The sequence below is a fragment of the Mus musculus genome, chromosome 14 (assembly GCF_000001635.26).
Source record: "Mus musculus strain C57BL/6J chromosome 14, GRCm38.p6 C57BL/6J".
Taxonomy (NCBI): domain Eukaryota; kingdom Metazoa; phylum Chordata; class Mammalia; order Rodentia; family Muridae; genus Mus; species Mus musculus.
The window spans coordinates 22,032,461-22,044,771 of NC_000080.6; the positions used below are offsets into that span (position 1 = coordinate 22,032,461).

Consider the following 12,311-nt stretch of genomic DNA (forward strand, 5'->3'; position numbering starts at 1 on the left):
GTCTCCCAGATTCTCCCACATGATCCTGAATGCCGCCATGAATGCCAGGTCTCCCAGTTTCTCCCACATGATCCCGAATGCCGCCATGAATGCCAGGTCTCCCAGATTCTCCCACATGATCCCGAATGCCGCCATGAATGCCAGGTCTCCCAGATTCTCCCACATGATCCCGAATGCTGCCATGAATGCCAGGTCTCCCAGATTCTCCCACATGATCCGAATGCTGCCATGAATGCCAGGTCTCCCAGATTCTCCCACATGATCTCGAATGCCGCCTCCCGTTCTACTTTTACTTTTGGGTTAGAGAAGAGAACGCCATGTTTTAGCCAGTGGGCTCCGGATCTATACAAGGCAAAGAGAGCTTTTGAATGAGTTGCCCTGGCATCCATTCTCCCTTTCTGATTCTTTCAGGAGGAAAGAGTCTCCCTTGTGGCCCCATTCGGCTTCCCCAAATGCCCTGAATGGTTTCAGAGGGGTGCCTGCTCAGCTTGTTGAACACAGCAGGCAAAGCAGAGCTCCTGTGGTAAACAGTGATAAATATGCCCACGTCAATCTGGCAATAAAAGTGAGAGGGTTTAATTGATCTATGGCAACAGGAAGCTTACGTTTTAAAAATTAAATTATTTGCAGTCGCATCTTATTTAGCACCGAGGATAAATGTGCTGGGTGGCAAATTGCTTAGAAGAACATTTCTGATGGGAGGTTGCTTGCCACTCTTTTTCCTTCTGCTGGGTCGGGGAGGTGGAAAGGACTGGGGTGGGGAGGGATGTTGTACAGCTTCAGGTAAGAGCTCTGACTCTGCCCTCTTCATGCAGCCCAGCTGCATGTCACGAAATGGGCATTTAGCACACTGTCACAGCTTCTTCAGAGACAGATAGACTACACAGCATTCATTCATGTTGCACACAGTTGGGCAGAACTGATCCAGCTAACTTGCAGAGATGGGCAGTGAATGGCTTTGGGCTAAGACCACTCTGGATTGAGCTGCTTCTATTGCTTACTCTATGCTTAACTGGCTTTGGTATGTGTGCTATGTGTAACATTCCTACTAAGTTGATTGGGACATATTAGGTCTTCCATAAGCATGGCTACTATACTAGTTCAATGGACAGGGTGCTAGCAAGAAGGCTTAGAGACGGTTCAATCCAATGAATTCCCTGGTGATCACTGGAACTCTTCACAAGGCAATGAGGGTTGCCTCTCTACTAGCATCCCATGTTTGTATTTCTCTGTGTCCTTTGGGATGGCCAATGGGCAGAGATTCAAAGAAAGTCAACACATTCTTCTCCTCATATCATAAGTCTTAGATTTCAACCATAAATGAGTGTGCTTATCAATTTAGGACATAGACTTGAAGTGAGGAAGAAATCTTTGTTATGAGACTTTGAAACTAATTTTTTTTTATTTCAGTGAGCCTGACCTATCCGAACTGTAACAAATAATGTAGTTTTCCAATTGCTCCTAATATTTTGCAGGTTAAATCATTTCATGTCATATAATTTAAATTTCTGCTAATTAGGAATAGGCCCGAGAAGAAACTCTCTATCTGTATATCCCAGGAGATAAGCTCAGAGCGTGCTCCTTTGTCCCTGGGTCTTCATTAAATAGTGTCTCTACAGTTGAGGGCCTGGTACAAATTATTTCTGATATCTAGCTGTCCAGGATTTTCCTGGGTCATCCCTGGATGGGATGGTTTTAGTAACAAAGATAGACTAGGAGTTCTCTACAGGGTGGTGTTACCAATCAGTCTTTAGCGATTCTTCCGAGCTGTCACGTTCTGCATAGGCTGGAACCAGCATCCCCTTTAAGCTGACCAATATGGTTAAGAGGAACTACAGAACAGTGAAACATTTTTTTTTTGTTCTCAAAGTATTACTGACCATTCAGGTGTCCCCCAAAACGAAGCAAAAACACAATCAAAAGGCAAAATGCAGAGGCATCTGACAGGTCTATATAACACTCAGCTGGAAGACCCCGATTTCGCACACTCTCTGGCACGACTCACAGAGACAGAAAACAGTTTGACTACATTAGGCTAGGAGGAGCACTCAGGGGCAGGTGTCAGCCCATGAATGGTTGCCATGGTACTTTCTTCCTATCTCTCCATCTGTGAGTCCTCCTGACTACCTGGATTTCTACCCACTGAGCACAGAAGGTAGAGCGTGGGCCATAGAAGGTAAGACAGGGTTGGGAATGGTGGGCAGCCACAGAGAGTTGTGACTGATGCAGGCTACGTCTGAGCTTTATTTTCTCAGAGACGACCTGTAACACACAGGAAGCACTTCCCACTAGCTGTGCCTCAATATTTCCTATAGTAATTGGGGGTATTCTAAGCATCAACTTTTATTTTCACTGAAACAGTTTTTGTCCTCTGGAACCTGAGGCCTCTTAGCTCTACCCATCTCTCTGCCTTCTTGTCTGTTCACAGGATATGATTTTGAGGTGTCAGTGATATTGCTATTCATGTTATGTCGGGGAGGGAGCTTTGGTGCTTTGAGGGTGGTCAGGGTAGCAAGACCGGCAGAACTTTTAACTCTTTTATACTTTCTAGGGAAAGTATAAAACCAGGCCACCAGGTTCTCCACCACAGAGACCTGCGGCTGCAGGATGCAGTTTGTTGCTTGATGGCCTTGGTAGTTGTTCTGTGTTTAGTGCATGAGGCTAGGATGCTAAATGCCTTGCTTAGTGTTCATCTGGGATGAAACAACAACAACAATAGCAACAACAATAACAACAACAAAACCAACCCTCTTCCCCTGAATGTGTGTTCCACTGAGGACCTGTGGATGCTTTTGTAGAATGACTCCCTAGATAGCCTTCATGGTAAAAACAAACTGGGCAGTAAACATTGAGAGGTGGTTGGTGTCCTCTCCAAGGGAGTCTAGGGATGGGGAGTTGAAGACATGATCCCAGCAATTATGTTTCTTTTCTTATTAGCAGATAGCAGCTAATGTTATGCAGGGCTCACTCCTTCCAAGGCCGGGAAGAACACTTCCCATATGTGTCTACTATAGCCCTATGTTCTCCAAATGAAACTATCGGAACCCACATCTCACACACAAAGTGGCTGAGGCCCAGGGAAGCCCAGATGCTCACTCAAGGCTGCACTGATGCTTAGAACAGTCAGAGAGTTGGGGTTGCATGTGCCAGGTCTGACTCTGGTTTTGTAGTTTTTCTGAATTGCTCTTATAATACAAACTAGCACTATTTATTTATTTATCTATTTATTTATTTTTTTTGCATTATTGTTTTTAATGACCTCTAAACTTTGGCTTTTCTGTGTAGCAATGTTTCCTTTTCCCTGTTAAAATCCCTAACAGCCAGTAGAAATAGCTATGACAGCGTTTCTAGTGCACCCCAAGACGCCCCAGGCCTCAGCTAGAGCCACACTACTTCTCCTCCCTCTTTCTCCCGCCTTTTAAAACCAGCTCTAGTTTGGGAAGCTGAGTACAGCAGTGCCCCAGGAGGCCCAGGTGGACTCAGAAGCAAGGCTTCCCAGAGGACTCACCCTGGGCTACAGTGCTTCTCCCTTTAGGCTGTGCAGGTTGGCTCAAATCCAAGGTGGTGGTCATGGGAAAAATTATTCAGCCTTGCTGTCCCAGCCCTGGAACAGTGGACCTTGGTTTTTGAGTCAGAGAGAAGATGTATGTGTGTGTGTGTGTGTGTGTGTGTGTGTGTGTGTGTGTGTTCACTTGCACATGGGCTCACACGCCCATACACTCCCTATCTGAAAGCCTCTTTCGTCTCCTCTGGGACTGGCTGTTGGTGGCTTTAGCTGCTCCATGTTCCCGGATGATGAAAGGGAGCCATTATCCTCTTTTTGCTTGGGTGTCTGTGTTTAATTGTAGGAATTTAATAACGACAAATTCTCCTTGGCTGAGGCTTTTCATGCCAGCTGTTTTCTCTTTTCCTTTGGACCCTTCCTCATCCATGCTGTAGCACAAGGTCACTTAGGGTTTACAATGAGATACAAACACACGCGCAGGTTTTCTTTAGAGTTGAAAAAAAAATAAAGGCTCCTCCCCCAGACCCGTCATTATGGAGATCAGCTGTGCACCCCACTCCCCATACCCCGTAAGCTGCTCTCTTGACTATACACAGAACCCTGTTCTTCATTCTTCAGGGTGTCTGCTTTTTCTCTGGTTATGCAGAAACAAGAGATGGGCACAATGCAGAAGACCAACAAAAGAGGTTTAGAAGGAAAAAAAAATCCCCAATCATTCTTGAGAGTTATTAAAAACAATTGGAGGCGAGAGCGAAAGAAGGGCTTCCAGCCCCCGTCCAGCCCATCTCCTGCTTCTGGGGAAGTGCTTTTTTAAGGAAATGCACCATTGTTAAAACTTTTCCTCCCCCCTTGATGGATTTATTTATAAGGTAGAGAAATATTTTCCCCATAATTGGGTAACTCTTAATAGTAGCAATTGCATATTTATCAGTGTGAGGGGCTGTTATTAATGTAACTGTCAGGCCCAAACACATTTCTGCATTAAATCCATTTAGTATGTGCATTATTCGGGCATGAATGTCACCGGGACATCAAAGCCCCGTAGGCATGGGGGCTCAGTGCCCTGCTGCGGCTGCCGAACAGGCCCTTGATCAATAAATGTAACATGTTAATGCAGAGCAAATAGAATAAAAGATTTCTTTGACAAGACATGAAAAATCACCTTGTGGCAGCTGGCATGTGATGCATTTCTGGGGGAGACACCAGCAAAGTTGATCTGACAAGTAAAGAGAGGAGATGATGGCTGGAAGGTGCTTTTGTTTCAAACTTCTTTCTTGACCTGTCAGGTTTTGAAGGCGCCTCAATGGCTCTTTTTTTTGTCATGTGAAAATTGTAGTCTTAGGTAGTTATGAAGCAGTTATCTCTTCTCGGGATTGTGAATGCTGCTGTTTAATTGATTCACTTAGCATTTGAAACTGTCACGCATTAATAATTGCGAAATCCTGTAGATACTGCGCACGGAGTGTGTCACGCTTAAATGTGTAGTTATCAGAAAATTAATATCCTTAATGAACCAGTGCTTTCAAACTAACATTGCATGAAATCTCTTTGGCCCTTTCACTTGTGAAAGCCACATCCTCCCGTTTGCGGAGAATCACCCCTCGACAGTTTGCTTTCTTGATGCCCGACAAATGCCAGCTTTGCTGTGGGTACATCGCGTGCTCAATGACAATAAATATAGTAATTATACTGGAGTTAGTAATTAACATAATTGTAGTCAATTACGACAAATACAGTGCAGCGCTAAATAAACGAGAGGAGGAGAAATTAGCAAGCTAATTGATTTGTCTTTACTCCGCTTTCTATTCTAACTGGCAGGGCTGTTTTTCTTGGGGTGGCGTGGAGAGGAGGGGAAACTCCCCCACAAGGATTGTTTACAAATAACCGATTTTGTTTTGAAGCCACTTTGTCTTTTGACTTATTAGACTTCACCCCTACTCTGCTTAGCAAGGGGAAAAGAAAGGGAAAGAGATTTTAAACGCCAAGGGAGCGTTTTTGCTAATTTAGCTACATTGAGCTGATCGCTGAGACTAAGGCAAAGGCGTGATTTACCTTTCCCTATGGCTTGGGGAGTTACATAGCTTTCTTTTTTTTTTCCTTTTCAGCTATTGCTTTGGTAAAAGAAACTCTGTGTGTGTGTGTGTGTGTGTGTGTGTGTGTGTGTGTCCTCAGACTCCACCAGCAAGGCTGTGCTTTGTGGCATATGCGTTTGGGGGGTGGGTATTGTATGTGTGTCCTAGTTCTATCAGCTTTATACTGTTGCCTTGGTGGAAGGAATAAGTGCCTTTTGCTTGGATTGGTCTCCCCTTAGTCTGGGGTACCTTTATCCTTTAGCTAAGGAAGAAAAGGCATGGGCAGGACTGTTGGAGAGGGCAGAGGAGGGGCTCAGTCCTGGACCCCTGCTCATGGTCTCTCTCTCTCTCTCTCTGGCCTCACTTCAGGGCTGTTAGGGTCCTGGGCACTCACACTCCTGAGCTGCCTGGAAAGTTTGTGCTGGGGTCTCACTGCCCATTTATCTCAAGCTGGTTTATGCTGCGCTGCCTGGAGCCCTGGTTAATGGTGTTTATCATGTGCCTCTCTTCTTTGTTCACCCTTTCCAGTGTGGCTGCTGTTCATACCGCTTAGGGTTCACACCGTTCAGAGAGAAACTGCGTATTTGGAGGCTCGGGGTCACATCAGCCCTGTTTATTCTCACAAGTTTTAGACACAGATTTTTTTCCCCCTTTGCGTCTTGTCACATGTTGAGGGTTGGTAACCAGAACCTTTGCAGGTTTGCGTTATAGAAGTCTTGCCTCAGCTTTCCCGAGAAAAACTGAATGCTTTTAGAATATGATTTTTTTCAAGCAGTTCTCATTATTTCTCTATCTCACTTACTTACAGTATTCCTCTGAAAAGCCAAGGGCTTGGGAAAGCAGGTATTTGTTGGGTTTTCTTCCTGAAGGTTCTGCTGCATAGCTTTTTAGTCTGATACAAAGGGAGTTGAGGGCAGTGGTTTTCACGGGACATAGTGCATAGAATCAGGCATGACCTGGCAGGGAGTTTGCCTGTCCTGGTGCCCTGAAGTGCTGCCACATCTGTGAACACCAGGTTGTGCCCAGACATGGCTTGGTGTGGTCATCTTTCACGTATGATTCATTTGGAAATCAATTTCTGATATCAAATATTTACATATAAAGAGTCATTTAAGTTATTTACAGTATTTGTACAAAATGTTTCCCCTCATGAAACCTCAAATTATTTTAATAAATGCATAGGACATTTCTGAGGACATTTTTCCTTGGGCAGTTGGGAGAGGTGTGGAAGACATTTGGAACTTCAGCCTGATGTAATCAGAGAGGGTCCAGACGAAATGGGGAGATTCATACTGAGAGCTTTGTTTAATCAGAAAAGTTCAATCAAGCTCGGGTGGTAGGCCTCTAGAGAGGGCATCTGCTCTTGTGTGGAGGCCTGTGAAAGGTGTTGGGAGTGTGGGCAACAGGAAGCAAGAGATTGTATGACTACAGAGAGAAACCTGGCCTCTGACCACTGTCAAAACATGCTGTTGGAATCATATTGTCTCTTGCGTCCCGACCTGGCTGCTGGTTTCCACAGTCTGTTCTCTCTTGAATGACATTCAGATGTTTAGCAGAAACACCCAAGATGTTGACAAAGGAAGCCATTGAATCTTTATCACTGCTACAAGAAAGTTGGGCTAATTAGAGCTAGCTTTGTTTGGCTCTCCATTTGCTTAAGAAATAATAGCACAAGGGATTTTATTTTGCATTCTTTTAAAATAAAACACGGTGTGCAAAAGTTCCATACCCCCAAGACCCTATTCTGTTTCTCTTCCACATACGACATCTCTGAGGCTAAAGCACTGGATTTGTGAAAGTTTTGCTCTTTGGAAGTCCTAATTTTTTGTTGTTTTTTGGTTTGATTTTCCTTCTTCCTTTTGTTATTTGATGGGCTCTGTGGCTGGATCGGTACAGAATGTGTCTGTGGGGTTGGTGGCAAGGAGGGCAAGGGAGTGGCAGGATGAAAGCTTTCTCTCTCTTGCCTTCTGAGAAGCTGTGTGGGTATGCACCTGCCCACTGGCATAGTCTTTGAGGGGAGTATGTTAGAATTGCTTGGTGGCATGCTTGCTTTGTTTCAGTGGTATATCTTTCAGGATATCTTGATCGTCCCCTCTAAATGCATCAGCTTGCCTCCTAAGAGCAGATGATGGCCTAAGACTGGGGAAGGAGTGTGGGAGGCAGATGTCTGCCTCCGTGCTGACAGTTGAGCAGGAGAAGGTCCTAAGCTGGTGCACTTTTGTGAATTCTTCTCAAATACCTGAGCTGGATCAACATCACAGAAAGCCAGCTGTCAGCCCACTGCAAGTGGAAATAGCCAACCATTATCCTGAATTCTATTGTTGGAGCTGGGCTTTAGTTAAAAAAAATTCAGCCTCCCACAGGGTTTAGAGAGACTAAGCCTGGAAGTGACTCCCCAAAGTCATTGTCTAGTTCCCTCCTTTGGGGAACACTGGACTTGTCCAAGCCCCATGGCTTGCAGTTTCAGAAGACCAACGAGAGAGAGAAATTTAACTGTCTACTTGTAAGGTTTATTTTATCGTTTTCCTCCTTAGCTGGAGGTGGAAGTCAGCCTGGGGCCTGCTAATGTTTAGAGGATGCCAGCAGGATATAACAGTCTTTCTAACTGTCATGGCCATTTGGATCCCTCTGTGCAAGTGCGTGTGGGTAGGCTTTCTCCAAGACCTTGCTTGGTTCATGCAGCCTTGACAACAGATACAATACTTGAGGAAGTACCTGTAGGCATGGCTCAGGATAGCATGACTTCTTCAGAGCTGTCTGTCCTCAGAGGCCAAGAGCATAGACATTTGCATTTTCCCACATACCTAGATACTATCCTAGACTTTCAGTGACAGACAGGATCCCGTGAAGGCTTTGATACTGGGTTTGAGTGTAGCTGGAACTTAAACACAGAATGGTATCTCCTGCTAAAGCTTACATGCTCAATGTGGAGATAAAGTGATTCAGTTGGAGTGAATACAGACAACTGGAGCAAAGGCTGTGTTCCTTCCCAGAGAATTTGGAAAACTCTAGAATGCCCTCTGCTGATGTCACTAGTTTGTTGTCACTGAGTTAGTAAACAGAATTGAGGGGTGGCATGTATGGGCATGGTGCCAGGGAGGCAGGCAGAACAGCTAAACGAACCCAGGTGAGCCTTAGGAGGCACCCACATGGGTGTCCCAAGGCACACACAGGACAGTCCAGTCCAGTTAAGCATCATTTAAATGCTGGTGTCCAGGATATTCTCAGGGGGAGGACTCCATCAAGGGTAACTTCACAAAGTGATGGAGACCTTGTCAATTACAGAGGAAGGGCAGGATTGCCCTGTTGGGTCAAGATTTGTGGATTAGGAAAGTGGCTTGTATAACATCAGGTTTTGGAACCAGGCCTTTCTTTGGTAGGATGGTGAGACCATGGGCTTTGTACCAGGATCCAGGAAGAGACAACTGGAGAGCAGGGTACACTTCTTCCTGCATGTGAAGACATAACTCCCATCCTGTGTAGAGTTGGGCTGGTTGTACCACGTTGGCAATGTTAGAGTCTTTTGGGGAGGCTAGTCAAGTAAGGAAGGACTAGGGGAGATATGCGTCCTCCTGAAGCCTTCACTGGAGTTACAGTCACGGGGCAGGAGAGAAGCCACCTCTAACTGAAGAAGGGTAGCCCATTTGCAGGCTGAGCAAGGACCAAGCATGCACCCTGACATGCATACATGGCAATTATGTTGTTAGGAGGATCACAGCTAATGGAGTTGTTCTACAACTTGAGCGGCAAGCATGCAAGACCTCTTTGTACCCACAAAGCCCCGTGGGCTGGCCCTGTGCTCCTTCAGAAGGGGAGAAGCTGGATTTTCAGAAATTATGTTCATTATCAGTCTCCAGTATGCTTAGGGGTTCAGTCTCCCCTGGGGGAGTTTGTACCTCAGTGGTTCTGTACATGGCGTGGGGCTCCCATCATCATCCACTGAAATGCAAGCATGTGGCTGGTCAGTGGCAGGCCAAGATGGAAAGGTAGCTTTGCCCTACCATTGAATCGTCTACTCTGCACCGCTACACACAAACAACTCCACTGCTCCATCTTATCTTCATGTTCCTTTGCTGGAAAACTGATGTAGGTTGATAACACAACAGAGGGGAATCCTGTCTTCCAAGCCTTTGAAAAGGGACCCCTTCTCCGCCCCGCAAAGGCCGTTGCTGCTTTGTTCTCTTCCTAAACTTATGTTTGATTTTATCTTTTCTTCCCCCAAGAGGCAATAAAATTCTAGGCTGTGCTGTGAGTGCTGGCGTACCTCAGAGAGATAGCAGGTTGGGTTCCAGACTGCTGCAATAAAGTGAATGTCGCAATAAAGTGAGTCACACAAAGTTTTTGATTTCCCAGTGGATATAAAAGTTATGTTTACACTGTACTGTAGTTTGTTAAGTGTGTAACAACGTCATGTCTAAGAAAGCTGACACTCTAATTAATTTAATTTCTAAAAAGAAACTTTACTGCTAAAAAAAATGCTAAGGGTTATCTGAGCTGGTAGAAAACCTGGTGCTGATGGGCTTCTGTGATGTGGAGTTGGCATATCTGTGAGGTACACTAAAGTGAAGTGAGGTACTCCTGATTTTAGAAGTCTGTCTAGAGTATGGTTGTGTAACATTTGTTGTCTTCCTTCTTTATGGACCGCCAGGACCCTATCTGGTTCCATCTCTGGTATGTTTTGGTCCTGTTCTTGATTTCGTTCATCTGGACAACTTTTAAGAGCCCAAGTCTTTGTTGCCTCAAAGAAGTCATCTGTGGTCTCACTCCTCAGGGTCAACTCAGGTCGAATATGCTGTTCGAATGCTGGTCAGTCCTTAAGTTACCCCAAGGCACTATTGACTGTGTCTTTGCTTTTAAATGAGATGCTGAATTCTTGCTAGCTTACAGCTGAGAGTCACTGTCAGAGACCAGAGTGCTTAGGCTGGAGGCAGAGCAAGTAGGTTAAGGAGAAGACACTACATGGCATTCGTCTGTAGCCCATCTTACGTTCTCTGTGAGTTACTGAAGAAGCCATTTAATCCTCACTGTCATCTTCCAGACAGGGATAATGGTGCTGGTCTAGCAGGGTCATGAAGATCAAATGTGAAATATGAGTTTTGTACTTGTAGAGGTGTCCTGGCAGAACACCGATCCCCAGAGCACTTGTCAATTCTGATTCTTTTGTTTGTGAGCAGAATTATTTTAAGGGTTGTGTGGCCTTGGTAGGTTTGCAATGGCAGGGCTCAGAGTGCAAAATATTGGGTCTGAATGGCCAGGTTTTGGGAATACAGCTGAGTGGTGGAGCACTTGTCTCGCATGGATGAGACTTTTTGATTTAATCCCCCATAGTTAAAGACTAAATGGAATGGCCACACTTCCCTTGGGCAAGGACAACGGAGAGAACTTTCCCCAATTTAATTCTGTTCTAAGGGGAGGGGAGTAGGGTAGGAAGAGAGCAAATCTTCATTAGAGTACACTGAGCATAATTATTATTAGCCTCCATGGAATATTAAGGAGGGCCGTGCATGGTGGGGCACAGCTGCAATCCCAGCTCTCACAGTGTGAGGCAGGAAGTTCTTGTGTTGAAAGTCAACCGGGGATGCTTAGTGAGACGCTGTTGCAACCCTCCAAAGGAATATTAAGTGTTACATAGGATATGGCGAGACTTTAAGAAAGCCGACTGCCAGAATGAAATTCCATTTTATTTAATGATTTCCAGTGACTTACTGTTTCTTTAAGTCTACTTGTATTCATGAACTCAGACTGGGGAGGACTTTTCTTACCCAAGCCTTTTGCCTTGGGCTGGAGGATCCCTCTCTTTACCACCTCCTACAAACCAGGAGGATCGCTGACCCAACGAGTATTTCCTAGTATGGCGTTTGGGATTATTCTTACAAGCTCAAGTTTGATTTTCCTGCATTTTAAAGAAGTTTATAAGATATGATGTATGTGAACATGTGTGTACATGTTCATGTGTGTGGGTAAGGACAAGCATAGACCATTCATATGTGTGGAGGTCAGAGGACATCCTTAGGTGTTGGTCCTTACTTTTTACTTCGCTTGAAACAAGGTTCGGGTGTGGCTGGATTTCTGCCTGTAATCCTAGCTCTGTTAGGGGTAGAGGTAAGAGGCTTGCTGGGGCTTGCCAGCTTGTAGCCTAGCACCAGTTTCAACAAGAGATTCTACCTCATAGGAATAAGGCGGAGAGAGATAGAACAGGATACCTAATGTCCTCTGATTTGGGCACATACATGCATAGGAGCAGACATCTACACACATGTGCACGTATATCTACTCCCCATGTAGTAAATAAACAAATTTAGTTTTTTAAAAGTTCCTTTTACTCTCTTGCAATTATAAACATCATAGTAACTATTTTATGCAAATATAAAAATTCAGAAAAATATACCCAAGGAATTAAAAAAACAACCCACAATCTTATTATAGACCAATAATCTCTACTAACATCTCAGTATGTATAAGGTTTTACAAAAGTAGGATTAAATTGCATGCAGGCTCTTGCAGCCTATCCTTTCTTTTAATGCTTTATGAAGCTTGGTTTTCATGTTTTTTGTTTTTTCACTGACAACATAATTTTTCTTTCAGATAACTGTGCCAATTTCAGTTATTATTCATTGCCTTATTGTTTTATTTATAATGTTTAACATGTATATATATGTATATTTTTCTACTTTTTGCTGTTAATAAGAAGTACTTTGAGGGCCTTCAAGATGGCTCAGCAGATAAAGGGGTTG

At 44.5% G+C, this 12,311-nt stretch overlaps 1 protein-coding gene and 1 long non-coding RNA gene across 5 annotated transcripts in view; both read left to right on the forward strand.

Annotated features, from left to right (window-relative positions):
* Window positions 1-12,311, forward strand: part of Lrmda (leucine rich melanocyte differentiation associated) — a 1,036,590-nt gene that overhangs the window by 12,957 nt on the left and 1,011,322 nt on the right. The gene's annotated exons all lie outside the window — the stretch shown is intronic.
* Gm41107 overlaps window positions 1-12,311 on the forward strand; it is a 29,520-nt gene that overhangs the window by 1,223 nt on the left and 15,986 nt on the right. The window contains exon 2 of the long non-coding RNA XR_874399.2: window positions 1-12,311. This exon is cut by the window's right edge and continues 15,986 nt beyond it. This is a non-coding gene — a long non-coding RNA (predicted gene, 41107).